This window comes from Polypterus senegalus, unplaced genomic scaffold, assembly GCF_016835505.1.
Source record: "Polypterus senegalus isolate Bchr_013 unplaced genomic scaffold, ASM1683550v1 scaffold_4246, whole genome shotgun sequence".
NCBI classification, from domain to species: Eukaryota; Metazoa; Chordata; class Cladistia; order Polypteriformes; family Polypteridae; genus Polypterus; species Polypterus senegalus.
The window spans coordinates 1-23,545 of NW_024382550.1; the positions used below are offsets into that span (position 1 = coordinate 1).

The 23,545-nt window shown below is 44.7% G+C and overlaps 16 non-coding genes across 16 annotated transcripts; all 16 read left to right on the forward strand.

Annotated features, from left to right (window-relative positions):
* Positions 1 to 232: 232 nt before the first annotated feature.
* Positions 233 to 348, forward strand: LOC120521103. The gene has a single exon (XR_005632001.1). It is a non-coding gene; the product is annotated as a U5 spliceosomal RNA (small nuclear RNA).
* Positions 349 to 1,736: 1,388 nt separating this feature from the next.
* On the forward strand, positions 1,737 to 1,852 carry LOC120521115. The gene has a single exon (XR_005632013.1). It is a non-coding gene; the product is annotated as a U5 spliceosomal RNA (small nuclear RNA).
* Positions 1,853 to 3,237: 1,385 nt separating this feature from the next.
* LOC120521127 lies at positions 3,238 to 3,353 on the forward strand. The gene has a single exon (XR_005632023.1). It is a non-coding gene; the product is annotated as a U5 spliceosomal RNA (small nuclear RNA).
* A 1,391-nt stretch (positions 3,354 to 4,744) lies between these two features.
* Positions 4,745 to 4,860, forward strand: LOC120521128. Its single transcript, XR_005632024.1, has one exon. It is a non-coding gene; the product is annotated as a U5 spliceosomal RNA (small nuclear RNA).
* A 1,389-nt stretch (positions 4,861 to 6,249) lies between these two features.
* Positions 6,250 to 6,365, forward strand: LOC120521129. Its single transcript, XR_005632025.1, has one exon. It is a non-coding gene; the product is annotated as a U5 spliceosomal RNA (small nuclear RNA).
* A 1,389-nt stretch (positions 6,366 to 7,754) lies between these two features.
* Positions 7,755 to 7,870, forward strand: LOC120521104. Its single transcript, XR_005632002.1, has one exon. It is a non-coding gene; the product is annotated as a U5 spliceosomal RNA (small nuclear RNA).
* A 1,382-nt stretch (positions 7,871 to 9,252) lies between these two features.
* LOC120521105 lies at positions 9,253 to 9,368 on the forward strand. Its single transcript, XR_005632003.1, has one exon. It is a non-coding gene; the product is annotated as a U5 spliceosomal RNA (small nuclear RNA).
* Positions 9,369 to 10,755: 1,387 nt separating this feature from the next.
* LOC120521106 lies at positions 10,756 to 10,871 on the forward strand. Its single transcript, XR_005632004.1, has one exon. It is a non-coding gene; the product is annotated as a U5 spliceosomal RNA (small nuclear RNA).
* Positions 10,872 to 12,263: 1,392 nt separating this feature from the next.
* On the forward strand, positions 12,264 to 12,379 carry LOC120521107. The gene has a single exon (XR_005632006.1). It is a non-coding gene; the product is annotated as a U5 spliceosomal RNA (small nuclear RNA).
* A 1,386-nt stretch (positions 12,380 to 13,765) lies between these two features.
* On the forward strand, positions 13,766 to 13,881 carry LOC120521108. The gene has a single exon (XR_005632007.1). It is a non-coding gene; the product is annotated as a U5 spliceosomal RNA (small nuclear RNA).
* A 1,384-nt stretch (positions 13,882 to 15,265) lies between these two features.
* Positions 15,266 to 15,381, forward strand: LOC120521109. The gene has a single exon (XR_005632008.1). It is a non-coding gene; the product is annotated as a U5 spliceosomal RNA (small nuclear RNA).
* A 1,386-nt stretch (positions 15,382 to 16,767) lies between these two features.
* Positions 16,768 to 16,883, forward strand: LOC120521110. Its single transcript, XR_005632009.1, has one exon. It is a non-coding gene; the product is annotated as a U5 spliceosomal RNA (small nuclear RNA).
* A 1,384-nt stretch (positions 16,884 to 18,267) lies between these two features.
* Positions 18,268 to 18,383, forward strand: LOC120521111. Its single transcript, XR_005632010.1, has one exon. It is a non-coding gene; the product is annotated as a U5 spliceosomal RNA (small nuclear RNA).
* Positions 18,384 to 19,772: 1,389 nt separating this feature from the next.
* On the forward strand, positions 19,773 to 19,888 carry LOC120521112. Its single transcript, XR_005632011.1, has one exon. It is a non-coding gene; the product is annotated as a U5 spliceosomal RNA (small nuclear RNA).
* A 1,385-nt stretch (positions 19,889 to 21,273) lies between these two features.
* On the forward strand, positions 21,274 to 21,389 carry LOC120521114. The gene has a single exon (XR_005632012.1). It is a non-coding gene; the product is annotated as a U5 spliceosomal RNA (small nuclear RNA).
* Positions 21,390 to 22,777: 1,388 nt separating this feature from the next.
* On the forward strand, positions 22,778 to 22,893 carry LOC120521116. The gene has a single exon (XR_005632014.1). It is a non-coding gene; the product is annotated as a U5 spliceosomal RNA (small nuclear RNA).
* The last annotated feature ends 652 nt before the right edge of the window (positions 22,894 to 23,545 follow it).

Genomic DNA, 23,545 nt, shown 5'->3' on the forward strand with positions numbered 1-23,545 from the left:
AGTTTCTTGCCCCTACCCATGATGCATTGCAGAGTGTGCACACTCAACATATTCAGTTCCATATAATCTAAATTCCTTTGGCTGCGACTGTTTTAATGCTTCTCTGGTGCTCCTCACCTAGTTGTCCTTTGCGCCACCTTCTACCTTCAGTTTTTGTAAGTCTGACAAGGTGTCGCATGTCAGCTGCGCAGGCCTCACTGGCCGTGTTCTCTTCTTCCTGGCCGCAACACACATGCTCTGGGTTCCCTTCATCCCGAATAAATCTTTCGCCTTTTACTAAAGATTTCCGTGGAGAGGACCGTTAAAGAGTCTCAAAGAATTTTTGCACAGCCTGTTTCGTACAGGCTCTCTGAGCTTGGTTAAAAAGAAGTTGTGTCTTTCCTGTCTCTGTTCCCCCTGGTTTAACCGTACTGATGTTGCATGTAACTCTTAGGTAGGATTTCAGAGGGTTTGCGATGGTATCTGCTGTGAGTTTTTTCCGGGGTAATTCTTTGGGAGTTTTCAGGGCTCTCGCTCTTGTGTACGCACGCTCTGCATATTAAAGATAAGGAATCGAATTGCCTTGTGTGAGGAAGACATAAAGCTCGCTATCTAAGCACACAAGCAGATCTTTAGCTGCGGGTCATATCTCTTACAAAACCATGCAGAAGATACCTTGGGATTCTGGAAAAACTTTCAGATGATGGCACAGCTACATACCTCAACAGTGGCAAGCACAGCATAGGTAATATGCTGAATCCAAATCTCCCATTCTTCAGACTTTTAAACATGGGTAACACTTCAAAAATCTTATCAGCGGGGAGTATCCGAGAAGGACTTTGTTATTCCTGGTTTGTAATTGTTTATTTTTGTCTTTCACTCTTCTTTGAGGAAAATTTTGCAAAATGGAAAAATGTGCATCAAAGGACATGGCGTTAAGTACCCGTTGATTGCTGCTGATTTCTGAATTCCGTGGAAATAATATTGTTTTCAATGTGTGACCTGAATGTAGCCATCGATACAAGGTTTAACTTGATCTCCAAGGCTTGCCTCCCAAACACTGCACTTTTGCACTGACATAACGCGATGCCACGTGCCTCAATCTGTAGAGTTTCCGGGTGAAACAGGACATCCAAGTCCCAACCCACCTCTGAGATTTCGACTGATTCAATAATGAGGAGCCCACCCAGTGTCTGCACACTATTAGGATTTCACTCGATAGATCACTTAACCCTTGAAGTCGATCGTGTGGTTCTCGTGCATCTAGTGGCCTGAAGTGACATGACGAGAACCCTATCGGCAAGCACGGTCTGGACATTGGTGTAAAGAAGAATTCACCAGCTCTGGACGTGTCTATTGTCTATTCCAGTTGTTCCCTTTTGCGGCCCAAGGAAGCGGAAAATCAGGAGAAGTGGAAATAGCGATGGATACCCAGGACAAGCTGACTTCTGTCTAGAGGCCTTGCAAGAATTCAGATGTTGATTAGCATAAGTGGCGTTTCTTTGTATCTCTGGGTGGTGGGCGGGAGTTTCTTGCCCCTACCCATGATGCATTGCAGAGTGTGCACACTCAACATATTCAGTTCCATATAATCTAAATTCCTTTGGCTGCGACTGTTTTAATGCTTCTCTGGTGCTCCTCACCTAGTTGTCCTTTGGCCACCTTCTACCTTCAGTTTTTGTAAGTCTGACAAGGTGTCGCATGTCAGCTGCGCAGGCCTCACTGGCCGTGTTCTCTTCTTCCTGGCCGCAACACACATGCTCTGGGTTCCCTTCATCCCGAATAAATCTTTCGCCTTTTACTAAAGATTTCCGTGGAGAGGACCGTTAAAGAGTCTCAAAGAATTTTTGCACAGCCTGTTTCGTACAGGCTCTCTGAGCTTGGTTAAAAAAAGTTGTGTCTTTCCTGTCTCTGTTCCCCCTGGTTTAACCGTACTGATGTTGCATGTAACTCTTAGGTAGGATTTCAGAGGGTTTGCGATGGTATCTGCTGTGAGTTTTTTCCGGGTAATTCTTTGGGAGTTTTCAGGGCTCTCGCTCTTGTGTACGCACGCTCTGCATATTAAAGATAAGGAATCGAATTGCCTTGTGTGAGGAAGACATAAAGCTCGCTATCTAAGCACACAAGCAGATCTTTAGCTGCGGGTCATATCTCTTACAAAACCATGCAGAAGATACCTTGGGATTCTGGAAAAACTTTCAGATGATGGCACAGCTACATACCTCAACAGTGGCAAGCACAGCATAGGTAATATGCTGAATCCAAATCTCCCATTCTTCAGACTTTTAAACATGGGTAACACTTCAAAAATCTTATCAGCGGGGAGTATCCGAGAAGGACTTTGTTATTCCTGGTTTGTAATTGTTTATTTTTGTCTTTCACTCTTCTTTGAGGAAAATTTTGCAAAATGGAAAAATGTGCATCAAAGGACATGGCGTTAAGTACCCGTTGATTGCTGCTGATTTCTGAATTCCGTGGAAATAATATTGTTTTCAATGTGTGACCTGAATGTAGCCATCGATACAAGGTTTAACTTGATCTCCAAGGCTTGCCTCCCAAACACTGCACTTTTGCACTGACATAACGCGATGCCACGTGCCTCAATCTGTAGAGTTTCCGGGTGAAACAGGACATCCAAGTCCCAACCCACCTCTGAGATTTCGACTGATTCAATAATGAGGAGCCCACCCAGTGTCTGCACACTATTAGGATTTCACTCGATAGATCACTTAACCCTTGAAGTCGATCGTGTGGTTCTCGTGCATCTAGTGGCCTGAAGTGACATGACGAGAACCCTATCGGCAAGCACGGTCTGGACATTGGTGTAAAGAAGAATTCACCAGCTCTGGACGTGTCTATTGTCTATTCCAGTTGTTCCCTTTTGCGCCCAAGGAAGCGGAAAATCAGGAGAAGTGGAAATAGCGATGGATACCCAGGACAAGCTGACTTCTGTCTAGAGGCCTTGCAAGAATTCAGATGTTGATTAGCATAAGTGGCGTTTCTTTGTATCTCTGGGTGGTGGGCGGGAGTTTCTTGCCCCTACCCATGATGCATTGCAGAGTGTGCACACTCAACATATTCAGTTCCATATAATCTAAATTCCTTTGGCTGCGACTGTTTTAATGCTTCTCTGGTGCTCCTCACCTAGTTGTCCTTTGGCCACCTTCTACCTTCAGTTTTTGTAAGTCTGACAAGGTGTCGCATGTCAGCTGCGCAGGCCTCACTGGCCGTGTTCTCTTCTTCCTGGCCGCAACACACATGCTCTGGGTTCCCTTCATCCCGAATAAATCTTTCGCCTTTTACTAAAGATTTCCGTGGAGAGGACCGTTAAAGAGTCTCAAAGAATTTTTGCACAGCCTGTTTCGTACAGGCTCTCTGAGCTTGGTTAAAAAAAGTTGTGTCTTTCCTGTCTCTGTTCCCCCTGGTTTAACCGTACTGATGTTGCATGTAACTCTTAGGTAGGATTTCAGAGGGTTTGCGATGGTATCTGCTGTGAGTTTTTTCCGGGGTAATTCTTTGGGAGTTTTCAGGGCTCTCGCTCTTGTGTACGCACGCTCTGCATATTAAAGATAAGGAATCGAATTGCCTTGTGTGAGGAAGACATAAAGCTCGCTATCTAAGCACACAAGCAGATCTTTAGCTGCGGGTCATATCTCTTACAAAACCATGCAGAAGATACCTTGGGATTCTGGAAAAACTTTCAGATGATGGCACAGCTACATACCTCAACAGTGGCAAGCACAGCATAGGTAATATGCTGAATCCAAATCTCCCATTCTTCAGACTTTTAAACATGGGTAACACTTCAAAAATCTTATCAGCGGGGAGTATCCGAGAAGGACTTTGTTATTCCTGGTTTGTAATTGTTTATTTTTGTCTTTCACTCTTCTTTGAGGAAAATTTTGCAAAATGGAAAAATGTGCATCAAAGGACATGGCGTTTAAGTACCCGTTGATTGCTGCTGATTTCTGAATTCCGTGGAAATAATATTGTTTTCAATGTGTGACCTGAATGTAGCCATCGATACAAGGTTTAACTTGATCTCCAAGGCTTGCCTCCCAAACACTGCACTTTTGCACTGACATAACGCGATGCCACGTGCCTCAATCTGTAGAGTTTCCGGGTGAAACAGGACATCCAAGTCCCAACCCACCTCTGAGATTTCGACTGATTCAATAATGAGGAGCCCACCCAGTGTCTGCACACTATTAGGATTTCACTCGATAGATCACTTAACCCTTGAAGTCGATCGTGTGGTTCTCGTGCATCTAGTGGCCTGAAGTGACATGACGAGAACCCTATCGGCAAGCACGGTCTGGACATTGGTGTAAAGAAGAATTCACCAGCTCTGGACGTGTCTATTGTCTATTCCAGTTGTTCCCTTTTGCGGCCCAAGGAAGCGGAAAATCAGGAGAAGTGGAAATAGCGATGGATACCCAGGACAAGCTGACTTCTGTCTAGAGGCCTTGCAAGAATTCAGATGTTGATTAGCATAAGTGGCGTTTCTTTGTATCTCTGGGTGGTGGGCGGGAGTTTCTTGCCCCTACCCATGATGCATTGCAGAGTGTGCACACTCAACATATTCAGTTCCATATAATCTAAATTCCTTTGGCTGCGACTGTTTTAATGCTTCTCTGGTGCTCCTCACCTAGTTGTCCTTTGCGCCACCTTCTACCTTCAGTTTTTTTGTAAGTCTGACAAGGTGTCGCATGTCAGCTGCGCAGGCCTCACTGGCCGTGTTCTCTTCTTCCTGGCCGCAACACACATGCTCTGGGTTCCCTTCATCCCGAATAAATCTTTCGCCTTTTACTAAAGATTTCCGTGGAGAGGACCGTTAAAGAGTCTCAAAGAATTTTTGCACAGCCTGTTTCGTACAGGCTCTCTGAGCTTGGTTAAAAAGAAGTTGTGTCTTTCCTGTCTCTGTTCCCCCTGGTTTAACCGTACTGATGTTGCATGTAACTCTTAGGTAGGATTTCAGAGGGTTTGCGATGGTATCTGCTGTGAGTTTTTTCCGGGGTAATTCTTTGGGAGTTTTCAGGGCTCTCGCTCTTGTGTACGCACGCTCTGCATATTAAAGATAAGGAATCGAATTGCCTTGTGTGAGGAAGACATAAAGCTCGCTATCTAAGCACACAAGCAGATCTTTAGCTGCGGGTCATATCTCTTACAAAACCATGCAGAAGATACCTTGGGATTCTGGAAAAACTTTCAGATGATGGCACAGCTACATACCTCAACAGTGGCAAGCACAGCATAGGTAATATGCTGAATCCAAATCTCCCATTCTTCAGACTTTTAAACATGGGTAACACTTCAAAAATCTTATCAGCGGGGAGTATCCGAGAAGGACTTTGTTATTCCTGGTTTGTAATTGTTTATTTTTGTCTTTCACTCTTCTTTGAGGAAAATTTTGCAAAATGGAAAAATGTGCATCAAAGGACATGGCGTTTAAGTACCCGTTGATTGCTGCTGATTTCTGAATTCCGTGGAAATAATATTGTTTTCAATGTGTGACCTGAATGTAGCCATCGATACAAGGTTTAACTTGATCTCCAAGGCTTGCCTCCCAAACACTGCACTTTTGCACTGACATAACGCGATGCCACGTGCCTCAATCTGTAGAGTTTCCGGGTGAAACAGGACATCCAAGTCCCAACCCACCTCTGAGATTTCGACTGATTCAATAATGAGGAGCCCACCCAGTGTCTGCACACTATTAGGATTTCACTCGATAGATCACTTAACCCTTGAAGTCGATCGTGTGGTTCTCGTGCATCTAGTGGCCTGAAGTGACATGACGAGAACCCTATCGGCAAGCACGGTCTGGACATTGGTGTAAAGAAGAATTCACCAGCTCTGGACGTGTCTATTGTCTATTCCAGTTGTTCCCTTTGCGCCCAAGGAAGCGGAAAATCAGGAGAAGTGGAAATAGCGATGGATACCCAGGACAAGCTGACTTCTGTCTAGAGGCCTTGCAAGAATTCAGATGTTGATTAGCATAAGTGGCGTTTCTTTGTATCTCTGGGTGGTGGGCGGGAGTTTCTTGCCCCTACCCATGATGCATTGCAGAGTGTGCACACTCAACATATTCAGTTCCATATAATCTAAATTCCTTTGGCTGCGACTGTTTTAATGCTTCTCTGGTGCTCCTCACCTAGTTGTCCTTTGGCGCCACCTTCTACCTTCAGTTTTTGTAAGTCTGACAAGGTGTCGCATGTCAGCTGCGCAGGCCTCACTGGCCGTGTTCTCTTCTTCCTGGCCGCAACACACATGCTCTGGGTTCCCTTCATCCCGAATAAATCTTTCGCCTTTTACTAAAGATTTCCGTGGAGAGGACCGTTAAAGAGTCTCAAAGAATTTTTGCACAGCCTGTTTCGTACAGGCTCTCTGAGCTTGGTTAAAAAGAAGTTGTGTCTTTCCTGTCTCTGTTCCCCCTGGTTTAACCGTACTGATGTTGCATGTAACTCTTAGGTAGGATTTCAGAGGGTTTGCGATGGTATCTGCTGTGAGTTTTTTCCGGGTAATTCTTTGGGAGTTTTCAGGGCTCTCGCTCTTGTGTACGCACGCTCTGCATATTAAAGATAAGGAATCGAATTGCCTTGTGTGAGGAAGACATAAAGCTCGCTATCTAAGCACACAAGCAGATCTTTAGCTGCGGGTCATATCTCTTACAAAACCATGCAGAAGATACCTTGGGATTCTGGAAAAACTTTCAGATGATGGCACAGCTACATACCTCAACAGTGGCAAGCACAGCATAGGTAATATGCTGAATCCAAATCTCCCATTCTTCAGACTTTTAAACATGGGTAACACTTCAAAAATCTTATCAGCGGGGAGTATCCGAGAAGGACTTTGTTATTCCTGGTTTGTAATTGTTTATTTTTGTCTTTCACTCTTCTTTGAGGAAAATTTTGCAAAATGGAAAAATGTGCATCAAAGGACATGGCGTTAAGTACCCGTTGATTGCTGCTGATTTCTGAATTCCGTGGAAATAATATTGTTTTCAATGTGTGACCTGAATGTAGCCATCGATACAAGGTTTAACTTGATCTCCAAGGCTTGCCTCCCAAACACTGCACTTTTGCACTGACATAACGCGATGCCACGTGCCTCAATCTGTAGAGTTTCCGGGTGAAACAGGACATCCAAGTCCCAACCCACCTCTGAGATTTCGACTGATTCAATAATGAGGAGCCCACCCAGTGTCTGCACACTATTAGGATTTCACTCGATAGATCACTTAACCCTTGAAGTCGATCGTGTGGTTCTCGTGCATCTAGTGGCCTGAAGTGACATGACGAGAACCCTATCGGCAAGCACGGTCTGGACATTGGTGTAAAGAAGAATTCACCAGCTCTGGACGTGTCTATTGTCTATTCCAGTTGTTCCCTTTTGCGGCCCAAGGAAGCGGAAAATCAGGAGAAGTGGAAATAGCGATGGATACCCAGGACAAGCTGACTTCTGTCTAGAGGCCTTGCAAGAATTCAGATGTTGATTAGCATAAGTGGCGTTTCTTTGTATCTCTGGGTGGTGGGCGGGAGTTTCTTGCCCCTACCCATGATGCATTGCAGAGTGTGCACACTCAACATATTCAGTTCCATATAATCTAAATTCCTTTGGCTGCGACTGTTTTAATGCTTCTCTGGTGCTCCTCACCTAGTTGTCCTTTGGCCACCTTCTACCTTCAGTTTTTTTGTAAGTCTGACAAGGTGTCGCATGTCAGCTGCGCAGGCCTCACTGGCCGTGTTCTCTTCTTCCTGGCCGCAACACACATGCTCTGGGTTCCCTTCATCCCGAATAAATCTTTCGCCTTTTACTAAAGATTTCCGTGGAGAGGACCGTTAAAGAGTCTCAAAGAATTTTTGCACAGCCTGTTTCGTACAGGCTCTCTGAGCTTGGTTAAAAAGAAGTTGTGTCTTTCCTGTCTCTGTTCCCCCTGGTTTAACCGTACTGATGTTGCATGTAACTCTTAGGTAGGATTTCAGAGGGTTTGCGATGGTATCTGCTGTGAGTTTTTTCCGGGTAATTCTTTGGGAGTTTTCAGGGCTCTCGCTCTTGTGTACGCTCTGCATATTAAAGATAAGGAATCGAATTGCCTTGTGTGAGGAAGACATAAAGCTCGCTATCTAAGCACACAAGCAGATCTTTAGCTGCGGGTCATATCTCTTACAAAACCATGCAGAAGATACCTTGGGATTCTGGAAAAACTTTCAGATGATGGCACAGCTACATACCTCAACAGTGGCAAGCACAGCATAGGTAATATGCTGAATCCAAATCTCCCATTCTTCAGACTTTTAAACATGGGTAACACTTCAAAAATCTTATCAGCGGGGAGTATCCGAGAAGGACTTTGTTATTCCTGGTTTGTAATTGTTTATTTTTGTCTTTCACTCTTCTTTGAGGAAAATTTTGCAAAATGGAAAAATGTGCATCAAAGGACATGGCGTTAAGTACCCGTTGATTGCTGCTGATTTCTGAATTCCGTGGAAATAATATTGTTTTCAATGTGTGACCTGAATGTAGCCATCGATACAAGGTTTAACTTGATCTCCAAGGCTTGCCTCCCAAACACTGCACTTTTGCACTGACATAACGCGATGCCACGTGCCTCAATCTGTAGAGTTTCCGGGTGAAACAGGACATCCAAGTCCCAACCCACCTCTGAGATTTCGACTGATTCAATAATGAGGAGCCCACCCAGTGTCTGCACACTATTAGGATTTCACTCGATAGATCACTTAACCCTTGAAGTCGATCGTGTGGTTCTCGTGCATCTAGTGGCCTGAAGTGACATGACGAGAACCCTATCGGCAAGCACGGTCTGGACATTGGTGTAAAGAAGAATTCACCAGCTCTGGACGTGTCTATTGTCTATTCCAGTTGTTCCCTTTTGCGCCCAAGGAAGCGGAAAATCAGGAGAAGTGGAAATAGCGATGGATACCCAGGACAAGCTGACTTCTGTCTAGAGGCCTTGCAAGAATTCAGATGTTGATTAGCATAAGTGGCGTTTCTTTGTATCTCTGGGTGGTGGGCGGGAGTTTCTTGCCCCTACCCATGATGCATTGCAGAGTGTGCACACTCAACATATTCAGTTCCATATAATCTAAATTCCTTTGGCTGCGACTGTTTTAATGCTTCTCTGGTGCTCCTCACCTAGTTGTCCTTTGGCCACCTTCTACCTTCAGTTTTTGTAAGTCTGACAAGGTGTCGCATGTCAGCTGCGCAGGCCTCACTGGCCGTGTTCTCTTCTTCCTGGCCGCAACACACATGCTCTGGGTTCCCTTCATCCCGAATAAATCTTTCGCCTTTTACTAAAGATTTCCGTGGAGAGGACCGTTAAAGAGTCTCAAAGAATTTTTGCACAGCCTGTTTCGTACAGGCTCTCTGAGCTTGGTTAAAAAGAAGTTGTGTCTTTCCTGTCTCTGTTCCCCCTGGTTTAACCGTACTGATGTTGCATGTAACTCTTAGGTAGGATTTCAGAGGGTTTGCGATGGTATCTGCTGTGAGTTTTTTCCGGGGTAATTCTTTGGGAGTTTTCAGGGCTCTCGCTCTTGTGTACGCACGCTCTGCATATTAAAGATAAGGAATCGAATTGCCTTGTGTGAGGAAGACATAAAGCTCGCTATCTAAGCACACAAGCAGATCTTTAGCTGCGGGTCATATCTCTTACAAAACCATGCAGAAGATACCTTGGGATTCTGGAAAAACTTTCAGATGATGGCACAGCTACATACCTCAACAGTGGCAAGCACAGCATAGGTAATATGCTGAATCCAAATCTCCCATTCTTCAGACTTTTAAACATGGGTAACACTTCAAAAATCTTATCAGCGGGGAGTATCCGAGAAGGACTTTGTTATTCCTGGTTTGTAATTGTTTATTTTTGTCTTTCACTCTTCTTTGAGGAAAATTTTGCAAAATGGAAAAATGTGCATCAAAGGACATGGCGTTAAGTACCCGTTGATTGCTGCTGATTTCTGAATTCCGTGGAAATAATATTGTTTTCAATGTGTGACCTGAATGTAGCCATCGATACAAGGTTTAACTTGATCTCCAAGGCTTGCCTCCCAAACACTGCACTTTTGCACTGACATAACGCGATGCCACGTGCCTCAATCTGTAGAGTTTCCGGGTGAAACAGGACATCCAAGTCCCAACCCACCTCTGAGATTTCGACTGATTCAATAATGAGGAGCCCACCCAGTGTCTGCACACTATTAGGATTTCACTCGATAGATCACTTAACCCTTGAAGTCGATCGTGTGGTTCTCGTGCATCTAGTGGCCTGAAGTGACATGACGAGAACCCTATCGGCAAGCACGGTCTGGACATTGGTGTAAAGAAGAATTCACCAGCTCTGGACGTGTCTATTGTCTATTCCAGTTGTTCCCTTTTGCGCCCAAGGAAGCGGAAAATCAGGAGAAGTGGAAATAGCGATGGATACCCAGGACAAGCTGACTTCTGTCTAGAGGCCTTGCAAGAATTCAGATGTTGATTAGCATAAGTGGCGTTTCTTTGTATCTCTGGGTGGTGGGCGGGAGTTTCTTGCCCCTACCCATGATGCATTGCAGAGTGTGCACACTCAACATATTCAGTTCCATATAATCTAAATTCCTTTGGCTGCGACTGTTTTAATGCTTCTCTGGTGCTCCTCACCTAGTTGTCCTTTGGCCACCTTCTACCTTCAGTTTTTGTAAGTCTGACAAGGTGTCGCATGTCAGCTGCGCAGGCCTCACTGGCCGTGTTCTCTTCTTCCTGGCCGCAACACACATGCTCTGGGTTCCCTTCATCCCGAATAAATCTTTCGCCTTTTACTAAAGATTTCCGTGGAGAGGACCGTTAAAGAGTCTCAAAGAATTTTTGCACAGCCTGTTTCGTACAGGCTCTCTGAGCTTGGTTAAAAAGAAGTTGTGTCTTTCCTGTCTCTGTTCCCCCTGGTTTAACCGTACTGATGTTGCATGTAACTCTTAGGTAGGATTTCAGAGGGTTTGCGATGGTATCTGCTGTGAGTTTTTTTTCCGGGGTAATTCTTTGGGAGTTTTCAGGGCTCTCGCTCTTGTGTACGCACGCTCTGCATATTAAAGATAAGGAATCGAATTGCCTTGTGTGAGGAAGACATAAAGCTCGCTATCTAAGCACACAAGCAGATCTTTAGCTGCGGGTCATATCTCTTACAAAACCATGCAGAAGATACCTTGGGATTCTGGAAAAACTTTCAGATGATGGCACAGCTACATACCTCAACAGTGGCAAGCACAGCATAGGTAATATGCTGAATCCAAATCTCCCATTCTTCAGACTTTTAAACATGGGTAACACTTCAAAAATCTTATCAGCGGGAGTATCCGAGAAGGACTTTGTTATTCCTGGTTTGTAATTGTTTATTTTTGTCTTTCACTCTTCTTTGAGGAAAATTTTGCAAAATGGAAAAATGTGCATCAAAGGACATGGCGTTTAAGTACCCGTTGATTGCTGCTGATTTCTGAATTCCGTGGAAATAATATTGTTTTCAATGTGTGACCTGAATGTAGCCATCGATACAAGGTTTAACTTGATCTCCAAGGCTTGCCTCCCAAACACTGCACTTTTGCACTGACATAACGCGATGCCACGTGCCTCAATCTGTAGAGTTTCCGGGTGAAACAGGACATCCAAGTCCCAACCCACCTCTGAGATTTCGACTGATTCAATAATGAGGAGCCCACCCAGTGTCTGCACACTATTAGGATTTCACTCGATAGATCACTTAACCCTTGAAGTCGATCGTGTGGTTCTCGTGCATCTAGTGGCCTGAAGTGACATGACGAGAACCCTATCGGCAAGCACGGTCTGGACATTGGTGTAAAGAAGAATTCACCAGCTCTGGACGTGTCTATTGTCTATTCCAGTTGTTCCCTTTTGCGCCCAAGGAAGCGGGAAAATCAGGAGAAGTGGAAATAGCGATGGATACCCAGGACAAGCTGACTTCTGTCTAGAGGCCTTGCAAGAATTCAGATGTTGATTAGCATAAGTGGCGTTTCTTTGTATCTCTGGGTGGTGGGCGGGAGTTTCTTGCCCCTACCCATGATGCATTGCAGAGTGTGCACACTCAACATATTCAGTTCCATATAATCTAAATTCCTTTGGCTGCGACTGTTTTAATGCTTCTCTGGTGCTCCTCACCTAGTTGTCCTTTGGCCACCTTCTACCTTCAGTTTTTTTGTAAGTCTGACAAGGTGTCGCATGTCAGCTGCGCAGGCCTCACTGGCCGTGTTCTCTTCTTCCTGGCCGCAACACACATGCTCTGGGTTCCCTTCATCCCGAATAAATCTTTCGCCTTTTACTAAAGATTTCCGTGGAGAGGACCGTTAAAGAGTCTCAAAGAATTTTTGCACAGCCTGTTTCGTACAGGCTCTCTGAGCTTGGTTAAAAAGAAGTTGTGTCTTTCCTGTCTCTGTTCCCCCTGGTTTAACCGTACTGATGTTGCATGTAACTCTTAGGTAGGATTTCAGAGGGTTTGCGATGGTATCTGCTGTGAGTTTTTTCCGGGGTAATTCTTTGGGAGTTTTCAGGGCTCTCGCTCTTGTGTACGCACGCTCTGCATATTAAAGATAAGGAATCGAATTGCCTTGTGTGAGGAAGACATAAAGCTCGCTATCTAAGCACACAAGCAGATCTTTAGCTGCGGGTCATATCTCTTACAAAACCATGCAGAAGATACCTTGGGATTCTGGAAAAACTTTCAGATGATGGCACAGCTACATACCTCAACAGTGGCAAGCACAGCATAGGTAATATGCTGAATCCAAATCTCCCATTCTTCAGACTTTTAAACATGGGTAACACTTCAAAAATCTTATCAGCGGGAGTATCCGAGAAGGACTTTGTTATTCCTGGTTTGTAATTGTTTATTTTTGTCTTTCACTCTTCTTTGAGGAAAATTTTGCAAAATGGAAAAATGTGCATCAAAGGACATGGCGTTAAGTACCCGTTGATTGCTGCTGATTTCTGAATTCCGTGGAAATAATATTGTTTTCAATGTGTGACCTGAATGTAGCCATCGATACAAGGTTTAACTTGATCTCCAAGGCTTGCCTCCCAAACACTGCACTTTTGCACTGACATAACGCGATGCCACGTGCCTCAATCTGTAGAGTTTCCGGGTGAAACAGGACATCCAAGTCCCAACCCACCTCTGAGATTTCGACTGATTCAATAATGAGGAGCCCACCCAGTGTCTGCACACTATTAGGATTTCACTCGATAGATCACTTAACCCTTGAAGTCGATCGTGTGGTTCTCGTGCATCTAGTGGCCTGAAGTGACATGACGAGAACCCTATCGGCAAGCACGGTCTGGACATTGGTGTAAAGAAGAATTCACCAGCTCTGGACGTGTCTATTGTCTATTCCAGTTGTTCCCTTTTGCGCCCAAGGAAGCGGAAAATCAGGAGAAGTGGAAATAGCGATGGATACCCAGGACAAGCTGACTTCTGTCTAGAGGCCTTGCAAGAATTCAGATGTTGATTAGCATAAGTGGCGTTTCTTTGTATCTCTGGGTGGTGGGCGGGAGTTTCTTGCCCCTACCCATGATGCATTGCAGAGTGTGCACACTCAACATATTCAGTTCCATATAATCTAAATTCCTTTGGCTGCGACTGTTTTAATGCTTCTCTGGTGCTCCTCACCTAGTTGTCCTTTGGCCACCTTCTACCTTCAGTTTTTGTAAGTCTGACAAGGTGTCGCATGTCAGCTGCGCAGGCCTCACTGGCCGTGTTCTCTTCTTCCTGGCCGCAACACACATGCTCTGGGTTCCCTTCATCCCGAATAAATCTTTCGCCTTTTACTAAAGATTTCCGTGGAGAGGACCGTTAAAGAGTCTCAAAGAATTTTTGCACAGCCTGTTTCGTACAGGCTCTCTGAGCTTGGTTAAAAAGAAGTTGTGTCTTTCCTGTCTCTGTTCCCCCTGGTTTAACCGTACTGATGTTGCATGTAACTCTTAGGTAGGATTTCAGAGGGTTTGCGATGGTATCTGCTGTGAGTTTTTTCCGGGTAATTCTTTGGGAGTTTTCAGGGCTCTCGCTCTTGTACGCACGCTCTGCATATTAAAGATAAGGAATCGAATTGCCTTGTGTGAGGAAGACATAAAGCTCGCTATCTAAGCACACAAGCAGATCTTTAGCTGCGGGTCATATCTCTTACAAAACCATGCAGAAGATACCTTGGGATTCTGGAAAAACTTTCAGATGATGGCACAGCTACATACCTCAACAGTGGCAAGCACAGCATAGGTAATATGCTGAATCCAAATCTCCCATTCTTCAGACTTTTAAACATGGGTAACACTTCAAAAATCTTATCAGCGGGGAGTATCCGAGAAGGACTTTGTTATTCCTGGTTTGTAATTGTTTATTTTTGTCTTTCACTCTTCTTTGAGGAAAATTTTGCAAAATGGAAAAATGTGCATCAAAGGACATGGCGTTAAGTACCCGTTGATTGCTGCTGATTTCTGAATTCCGTGGAAATAATATTGTTTTCAATGTGTGACCTGAATGTAGCCATCGATACAAGGTTTAACTTGATCTCCAAGGCTTGCCTCCCAAACACTGCACTTTTGCACTGACATAACGCGATGCCACGTGCCTCAATCTGTAGAGTTTCCGGGTGAAACAGGACATCCAAGTCCCAACCCACCTCTGAGATTTCGACTGATTCAATAATGAGGAGCCCACCCAGTGTCTGCACACTATTAGGATTTCACTCGATAGATCACTTAACCCTTGAAGTCGATCGTGTGGTTCTCGTGCATCTAGTGGCCTGAAGTGACATGACGAGAACCCTATCGGCAAGCACGGTCTGGACATTGGTGTAAAGAAGAATTCACCAGCTCTGGACGTGTCTATTGTCTATTCCAGTTGTTCCCTTTTGCGCCCAAGGAAGCGGAAAATCAGGAGAAGTGGAAATAGCGATGGATACCCAGGACAAGCTGACTTCTGTCTAGAGGCCTTGCAAGAATTCAGATGTTGATTAGCATAAGTGGCGTTTCTTTGTATCTCTGGGTGGTGGGCGGGAGTTTCTTGCCCCTACCCATGATGCATTGCAGAGTGTGCACACTCAACATATTCAGTTCCATATAATCTAAATTCCTTTGGCTGCGACTGTTTTAATGCTTCTCTGGTGCTCCTCACCTAGTTGTCCTTTGGCCACCTTCTACCTTCAGTTTTTGTAAGTCTGACAAGGTGTCGCATGTCAGCTGCGCAGGCCTCACTGGCCGTGTTCTCTTCTTCCTGGCCGCAACACACATGCTCTGGGTTCCCTTCATCCCGAATAAATCTTTCGCCTTTTACTAAAGATTTCCGTGGAGAGGACCGTTAAAGAGTCTCAAAGAATTTTTGCACAGCCTGTTTCGTACAGGCTCTCTGAGCTTGGTTAAAAAGAAGTTGTGTCTTTCCTGTCTCTGTTCCCCCTGGTTTAACCGTACTGATGTTGCATGTAACTCTTAGGTAGGATTTCAGAGGGTTTGCGATGGTATCTGCTGTGAGTTTTTTCCGGGTAATTCTTTGGGAGTTTTCAGGGCTCTCGCTCTTGTGTACGCACACTCTGCATATTAAAGATAAGGAATCGAATTGCCTTGTGTGAGGAAGACATAAAGCTCGCTATCTAAGCACACAAGCAGATCTTTAGCTGCGGGTCATATCTCTTACAAAACCATGCAGAAGATACCTTGGGATTCTGGAAAAACTTTCAGATGATGGCACAGCTACATACCTCAACAGTGGCAAGCACAGCATAGGTAATATGCTGAATCCAAATCTCCCATTCTTCAGACTTTTAAACATGGGTAACACTTCAAAAATCTTATCAGCGGGGAGTATCCGAGAAGGACTTTGTTATTCCTGGTTTGTAATTGTTTATTTTTGTCTTTCACTCTTCTTTGAGGAAAATTTTGCAAAATGGAAAAATGTGCATCAAAGGACATGGCGTTAAGTACCCGTTGATTGCTGCTGATTTCTGAATTCCGTGGAAATAATATTGTTTTCAATGTGTGACCTGAATGTAGCCATCGATACAAGGTTTAACTTGATCTCCAAGGCTTGCCTCCCAAACACTGCACTTTTGCACTGACATAACGCGATGCCACGTGCCTCAATCTGTAGAGTTTCCGGGTGAAACAGGACATCCAAGTCCCAACCCACCTCTGAGATTTCGACTGATTCAATAATGAGGAGCCCACCCAGTGTCTGCACACTATTAGGATTTCACTCGATAGATCACTTAACCCTTGAAGTCGATCGTGTGGTTCTCGTGCATCTAGTGGCCTGAAGTGACATGACGAGAACCCTATCGGCAAGCACGGTCTGGACATTGGTGTAAAGAAGAATTCACCAGCTCTGGACGTGTCTATTGTCTATTCCAGTTGTTCCCTTTGCGCCCAAGGAAGCGGAAAATCAGGAGAAGTGGAAATAGCGATGGATACCCAGGACAAGCTGACTTCTGTCTAGAGGCCTTGCAAGAATTCAGATGTTGATTAGCATAAGTGGCGTTTCTTTGTATCTCTGGGTGGTGGGCTGGGAGTTTCTTGCCCCTACCCATGATGCATTGCAGAGTGTGCACACTCAACATATTCAGTTCCATATAATCTAAATTCCTTTGGCTGCGACTGTTTTAATGCTTCTCTGGTGCTCCTCACCTAGTTGTCCTTTGGCCACCTTCTACCTTCAGTTTTTGTAAGTCTGACAAGGTGTCGCATGTCAGCTGCGCAGGCCTCACTGGCCGTGTTCTCTTCTTCCTGGCCGCAACACACATGCTCTGGGTTCCCTTCATCCCGAATAAATCTTTCGCCTTTTACTAAAGATTTCCGTGGAGAGGACCGTTAAAGAGTCTCAAAGAATTTTTGCACAGCCTGTTTCGTACAGGCTCTCTGAGCTTGGTTAAAAAGAAGTTGTGTCTTTCCTGTCTCTGTTCCCCCTGGTTTAACCGTACTGATGTTGCATGTAACTCTTAGGTAGGATTTCAGAGGGTTTGCGATGGTATCTGCTGTGAGTTTTTTCCGGGTAATTCTTTGGGAGTTTTCAGGGCTCTCGCTCTTGTGTGCACGCTCTGCATATTAAAGATAAGGAATCGAATTGCCTTGTGTGAGGAAGACATAAAGCTCGCTATCTAAGCACACAAGCAGATCTTTAGCTGCGGGTCATATCTCTTACAAAACCATGCAGAAGATACCTTGGGATTCTGGAAAAACTTTCAGATGATGGCACAGCTACATACCTCAACAGTGGCAAGCACAGCATAGGTAATATGCTGAATCCAAATCTCCCATTCTTCAGACTTTTAAACATGGGTAACACTTCAAAAATCTTATCAGCGGGGAGTATCCGAGAAGGACTTTGTTATTCCTGGTTTGTAATTGTTTATTTTTGTCTTTCACTCTTCTTTGAGGAAAATTTTGCAAAATGGAAAAATGTGCATCAAAGGACATGGCGTTAAGTACCCCGTTGATTGCTGCTGATTTCTGAATTCCGTGGAAATAATATTGTTTTCAATGTGTGACCTGAATGTAGCCATCGATACAAGGTTTAACTTGATCTCCAAGGCTTGCCTCCCAAACACTGCACTTTTGCACTGACATAACGCGATGCCACGTGCCTCAATCTGTAGAGTTTCCGGGTGAAACAGGACATCCAAGTCCCAACCCACCTCTGAGATTTCGACTGATTCAATAATGAGGAGCCCACCCAGTGTCTGCACACTATTAGGATTTCACTCGATAGATCACTTAACCCTTGAAGTCGATCGTGTGGTTCTCGTGCATCTAGTGGCCTGAAGTGACATGACGAGAACCCTATCGGCAAGCACGGTCTGGACATTGGTGTAAAGAAGAATTCACCAGCTCTGGACGTGTCTATTGTCTATTCCAGTTGTTCCCTTTGCGCCCAAGGAAGCGGAAAATCAGGAGAAGTGGAAATAGCGATGGATACCCAGGACAAGCTGACTTCTGTCTAGAGGCCTTGCAAGAATTCAGATGTTGATTAGCATAAGTGGCGTTTCTTTGTATCTCTGGGTGGTGGGCGGGAGTTTCTTGCCCCTACCCATGATGCATTGCAGAGTGTGCACACTCAACATATTCAGTTCCATATAATCTAAATTCCTTTGGCTGCGACTGTTTTAATGCTTCTCTGGTGCTCCTCACCTAGTTGTCCTTTGGCCACCTTCTACCTTCAGTTTTTGTAAGTCTGACAAGGTGTCGCATGTCAGCTGCGCAGGCCTCACTGGCCGTGTTCTCTTCTTCCTGGCCGCAACACACATGCTCTGGGTTCCCTTCATCCCGAATAAATCTTTCGCCTTTTACTAAAGATTTCCGTGGAGAGGACCGTTAAAGAGTCTCAAAGAATTTTTGCACAGCCTGTTTCGTACAGGCTCTCTGAGCTTGGTTAAAAAGAAGTTGTGTCTTTCCTGTCTCTGTTCCCCCTGGTTTAACCGTACTGATGTTGCATGTAACTCTTAGGTAGGATTTCAGAGGGTTTGCGATGGTATCTGCTGTGAGTTTTTTCCGGGGTAATTCTTTGGGAGTTTTCAGGGCTCTCGCTCTTGTGTACGCACGCTCTGCATATTAAAGATAAGGAATCGAATTGCCTTGTGTGAGGAAGACATAAAGCTCGCTATCTAAGCACACAAGCAGATCTTTAGCTGCGGGTCATATCTCTTACAAAACCATGCAGAAGATACCTTGGGATTCTGGAAAAACTTTCAGATGATGGCACAGCTACATACCTCAACAGTGGCAAGCACAGCATAGGTAATATGCTGAATCCAAATCTCCCATTCTTCAGACTTTTAAACATGGGTAACACTTCAAAAATCTTATCAGCGGGGAGTATCCGAGAAGGACTTTGTTATTCCTGGTTTGTAATTGTTTATTTTTGTCTTTCACTCTTCTTTGAGGAAAATTTTGCAAAATGGAAAAATGTGCATCAAAGGACATGGCGTTAAGTACCCGTTGATTGCTGCTGATTTCTGAATTCCGTGGAAATAATATTGTTTTCAATGTGTGACCTGAATGTAGCCATCGATACAAGGTTTAACTTGATCTCCAAGGCTTGCCTCCCAAACACTGCACTTTTGCACTGACATAACGCGATGCCACGTGCCTCAATCTGTAGAGTTTCCGGGTGAAACAGGACATCCAAGTCCCAACCCACCTCTGAGATTTCGACTGATTCAATAATGAGGAGCCCACCCAGTGTCTGCACACTATTAGGATTTCACTCGATAGATCACTTAACCCTTGAAGTCGATCGTGTGGTTCTCGTGCATCTAGTGGCCTGAAGTGACATGACGAGAACCCTATCGGCAAGCACGGTCTGGACATTGGTGTAAAGAAGAATTCACCAGCTCTGGACGTGTCTATTGTCTATTCCAGTTGTTCCCTTTTGCGCCCAAGGAAGCGGAAAATCAGGAGAAGTGGAAATAGCGATGGATACCCAGGACAAGCTGACTTCTGTCTAGAGGCCTTGCAAGAATTCAGATGTTGATTAGCATAAGTGGCGTTTCTTTGTATCTCTGGGTGGTGGGCGGGAGTTTCTTGCCCCTACCCATGATGCATTGCAGAGTGTGCACACTCAACATATTCAGTTCCATATAATCTAAATTCCTTTGGCTGCGACTGTTTTAATGCTTCTCTGGTGCTCCTCACCTAGTTGTCCTTTGGCGCCACCTTCTACCTTCAGTTTTTGTAAGTCTGACAAGGTGTCGCATGTCAGCTGCGCAGGCCTCACTGGCCGTGTTCTCTTCTTCCTGGCCGCAACACACATGCTCTGGGTTCCCTTCATCCCGAATAAATCTTTCGCCTTTTACTAAAGATTTCCGTGGAGAGGACCGTTAAAGAGTCTCAAAGAATTTTTGCACAGCCTGTTTCGTACAGGCTCTCTGAGCTTGGTTAAAAAGAAGTTGTGTCTTTCCTGTCTCTGTTCCCCCTGGTTTAACCGTACTGATGTTGCATGTAACTCTTAGGTAGGATTTCAGAGGGTTTGCGATGGTATCTGCTGTGAGTTTTTTCCGGGGTAATTCTTTGGGAGTTTTCAGGGCTCTCGCTCTTGTGTACGCACGCTCTGCATATTAAAGATAAGGAATCGAATTGCCTTGTGTGAGGAAGACATAAAGCTCGCTATCTAAGCACACAAGCAGATCTTTAGCTGCGGGTCATATCTCTTACAAAACCATGCAGAAGATACCTTGGGATTCTGGAAAAACTTTCAGATGATGGCACAGCTACATACCTCAACAGTGGCAAGCACAGCATAGGTAATATGCTGAATCCAAATCTCCCATTCTTCAGACTTTTAAACATGGGTAACACTTCAAAAATCTTATCAGCGGGGAGTATCCGAGAAGGACTTTGTTATTCCTGGTTTGTAATTGTTTATTTTTGTCTTTCACTCTTCTTTGAGGAAAATTTTGCAAAATGGAAAAATGTGCATCAAAGGACATGGCGTTAAGTACCCGTTGATTGCTGCTGATTTCTGAATTCCGTGGAAATAATATTGTTTTCAATGTGTGACCTGAATGTAGCCATCGATACAAGGTTTAACTTGATCTCCAAGGCTTGCCTCCCAAACACTGCACTTTTGCACTGACATAACGCGATGCCACGTGCCTCAATCTGTAGAGTTTCCGGGTGAAACAGGACATCCAAGTCCCAACCCACCTCTGAGATTTCGACTGATTCAATAATGAGGAGCCCACCCAGTGTCTGCACACTATTAGGATTTCACTCGATAGATCACTTAACCCTTGAAGTCGATCGTGTGGTTCTCGTGCATCTAGTGGCCTGAAGTGACATGACGAGAACCCTATCGGCAAGCACGGTCTGGACATTGGTGTAAAGAAGAATTCACCAGCTCTGGACGTGTCTATTGTCTATTCCAGTTGTTCCCTTTTGCGCCCAAGGAAGCGGAAAATCAGGAGAAGTGGAAATAGCGATGGATACCCAGGACAAGCTGACTTCTGTCTAGAGGCCTTGCAAGAATTCAGATGTTGATTAGCATAAGTGGCGTTTCTTTGTATCTCTGGGTGGTGGGCGGGAGTTTCTTGCCCCTACCCATGATGCATTGCAGAGTGTGCACACTCAACATATTCAGTTCCATATAATCTAAATTCCTTTGGCTGCGACTGTTTTAATGCTTCTCTGGTGCTCCTCACCTAGTTGTCCTTTGGCCACCTTCTACCTTCAGTTTTTGTAAGTCTGACAAGGTGTCGCATGTCAGCTGCAGGCCTCACTGGCCGTGTTCTCTTCTTCCTGGCCGCAACACACATGCTCTGGGTTCCCTTCATCCCGAATAAATCTTTCGCCTTTTACTAAAGATTTCCGTGGAGAGGACCGTTAAAGAGTCTCAAAGAATTTTTGCACAGCCTGTTTCGTACAGGCTCTCTGAGCTTGGTTAAAAAGAAGTTGTGTCTTTCCTGTCTCTGTTCCCCCTGGTTTAACCGTACTGATGTTGCATGTAACTCTTAGGTAGGATTTCAGAGGGTTTGCGATGGTATCTGCTGTGAGTTTTTTCCGGGTAATTCTTTGGGAGTTTTCAGGGCTCTCGCTCTTGTGTACGCACGCTCTGCATATTAAAGATAAGGAATCGAATTGCCTTGTGTGAGGAAGACATAAAGCTCGCTATCTAAGCACACAAGCAGATCTTTAGCTGCGGGTCATATCTCTTACAAAACCATGCAGAAGATACCTTGGGATTCTGGAAAAACTTTCAGATGATGGCACAGCTACATACCTCAACAGTGGCAAGCACAGCATAGGTAATATGCTGAATCCAAATCTCCCATTCTTCAGACTTTTAAACATGGGTAACACTTCAAAAATCTTATCAGCGGGGAGTATCCGAGAAGGACTTTGTTATTCCTGGTTTGTAATTGTTTATTTTTGTCTTTCACTCTTCTTTGAGGAAAATTTTGCAAAATGGAAAAATGTGCATCAAAGGACATGGCGTTAAGTACCCGTTGATTGCTGCTGATTTCTGAATTCCGTGGAAATAATATTGTTTTCAATGTGTGACCTGAATGTAGCCATCGATACAAGGTTTAACTTGATCTCCAAGGCTTGCCTCCCAAACACTGCACTTTTGCACTGACATAACGCGATGCCACGTGCCTCAATCTGTAGAGTTTCCGGGTGAAACAGGACATCCAAGTCCCAACCCACCTCTGAGATTTCGACTGATTCAATAATGAGGAGCCCACCCAGTGTCTGCACACTATTAGGATTTCACTCGATAGATCACTTAACCCTTGAAGTCGATCGTGTGGTTCTCGTGCATCTAGTGGCCTGAAGTGACATGACGAGAACCCTATCGGCAAGCACGGTCTGGACATTGGTGTAAAGAAGAATTCACCAGCTCTGGACGTGTCTATTGTCTATTCCAGTTGTTCCCTTTGTCGGCCCAAGGAAGCGGGAAAATCAGGAGAAGTGGAAATAGCGATGGATACCCAGGACAAGCTGACTTCTGTCTAGAGGCCTTGCAAGAATTCAGATGTTGATTAGCATAAGTGGCGTTTCTTTGTATCTCTGGGTGGTGGGCGGGAGTTTCTTGCCCCTACCCATGATGCATTGCAGAGTGTGCACACTCAACATATTCAGTTCCATATAATCTAAATTCCTTTGGCTGCGACTGTTTTAATGCTTCTCTGGTGCTCCTCACCTAGTTGTCCTTTGGCCACCTTCTACCTTCAGTTTTTGTAAGTCTGACAAGGTGTCGCATGTCAGCTGCGCAGGCCTCACTGGCCGTGTTCTCTTCTTCCTGGCCGCAACACACATGCTCTGGGTTCCCTTCATCCCGAATAAATCTTTCGCCTTTTACTAAAGATTTCCGTGGAGAGGACCGTTAAAGAGTCTCAAAGAATTTTTGCACAGCCTGTTTCGTACAGGCTCTCTGAGCTTGGTTAAAAAGAAGTTGTGTCTTTCCTGTCTCTGTTCCCCCTGGTTTAACCGTACTGATGTTGCATGTAACTCTTAGGTAGGATTTCAGAGGGTTTGCGATGGTATCTGCTGTGAGTTTTTTCCGGGTAATTCTTTGGGAGTTTTCAGGGCTCTCGCTCTTGTGTACGCACGCTCTGCATATTAAAGATAAGGAATCGAATTGCCTTGTGTGAGGAAGACATAAAGCTCGCTATCTAAGCACACAAGCAGATCTTTAGCTGCGGGTCATATCTCTTACAAAACCATGCAGAAGATACCTTGGGATTCTGGAAAAACTTTCAGATGATGGCACAGCTACATACCTCAACAGTGGCAAGCACAGCATAGGTAATATGCTGAATCCAAATCTCCCATTCTTCAGACTTTTAAACATGGGTAACACTTCAAAAATCTTATCAGCGGGGAGTATCCGAGAAGGACTTTGTTATTCCTGGTTTGTAATTGTTTATTTTTGTCTTTCACTCTTCTTTGAGGAAAATTTTGCAAAATGGAAAAATGTGCATCAAAGGACATGGCGTTAAGTACCCGTTGATTGCTGCTGATTTCTGAATTCCGTGGAAATAATATTGTTTTCAATGTGTGACCTGAATGTAGCCATCGATAC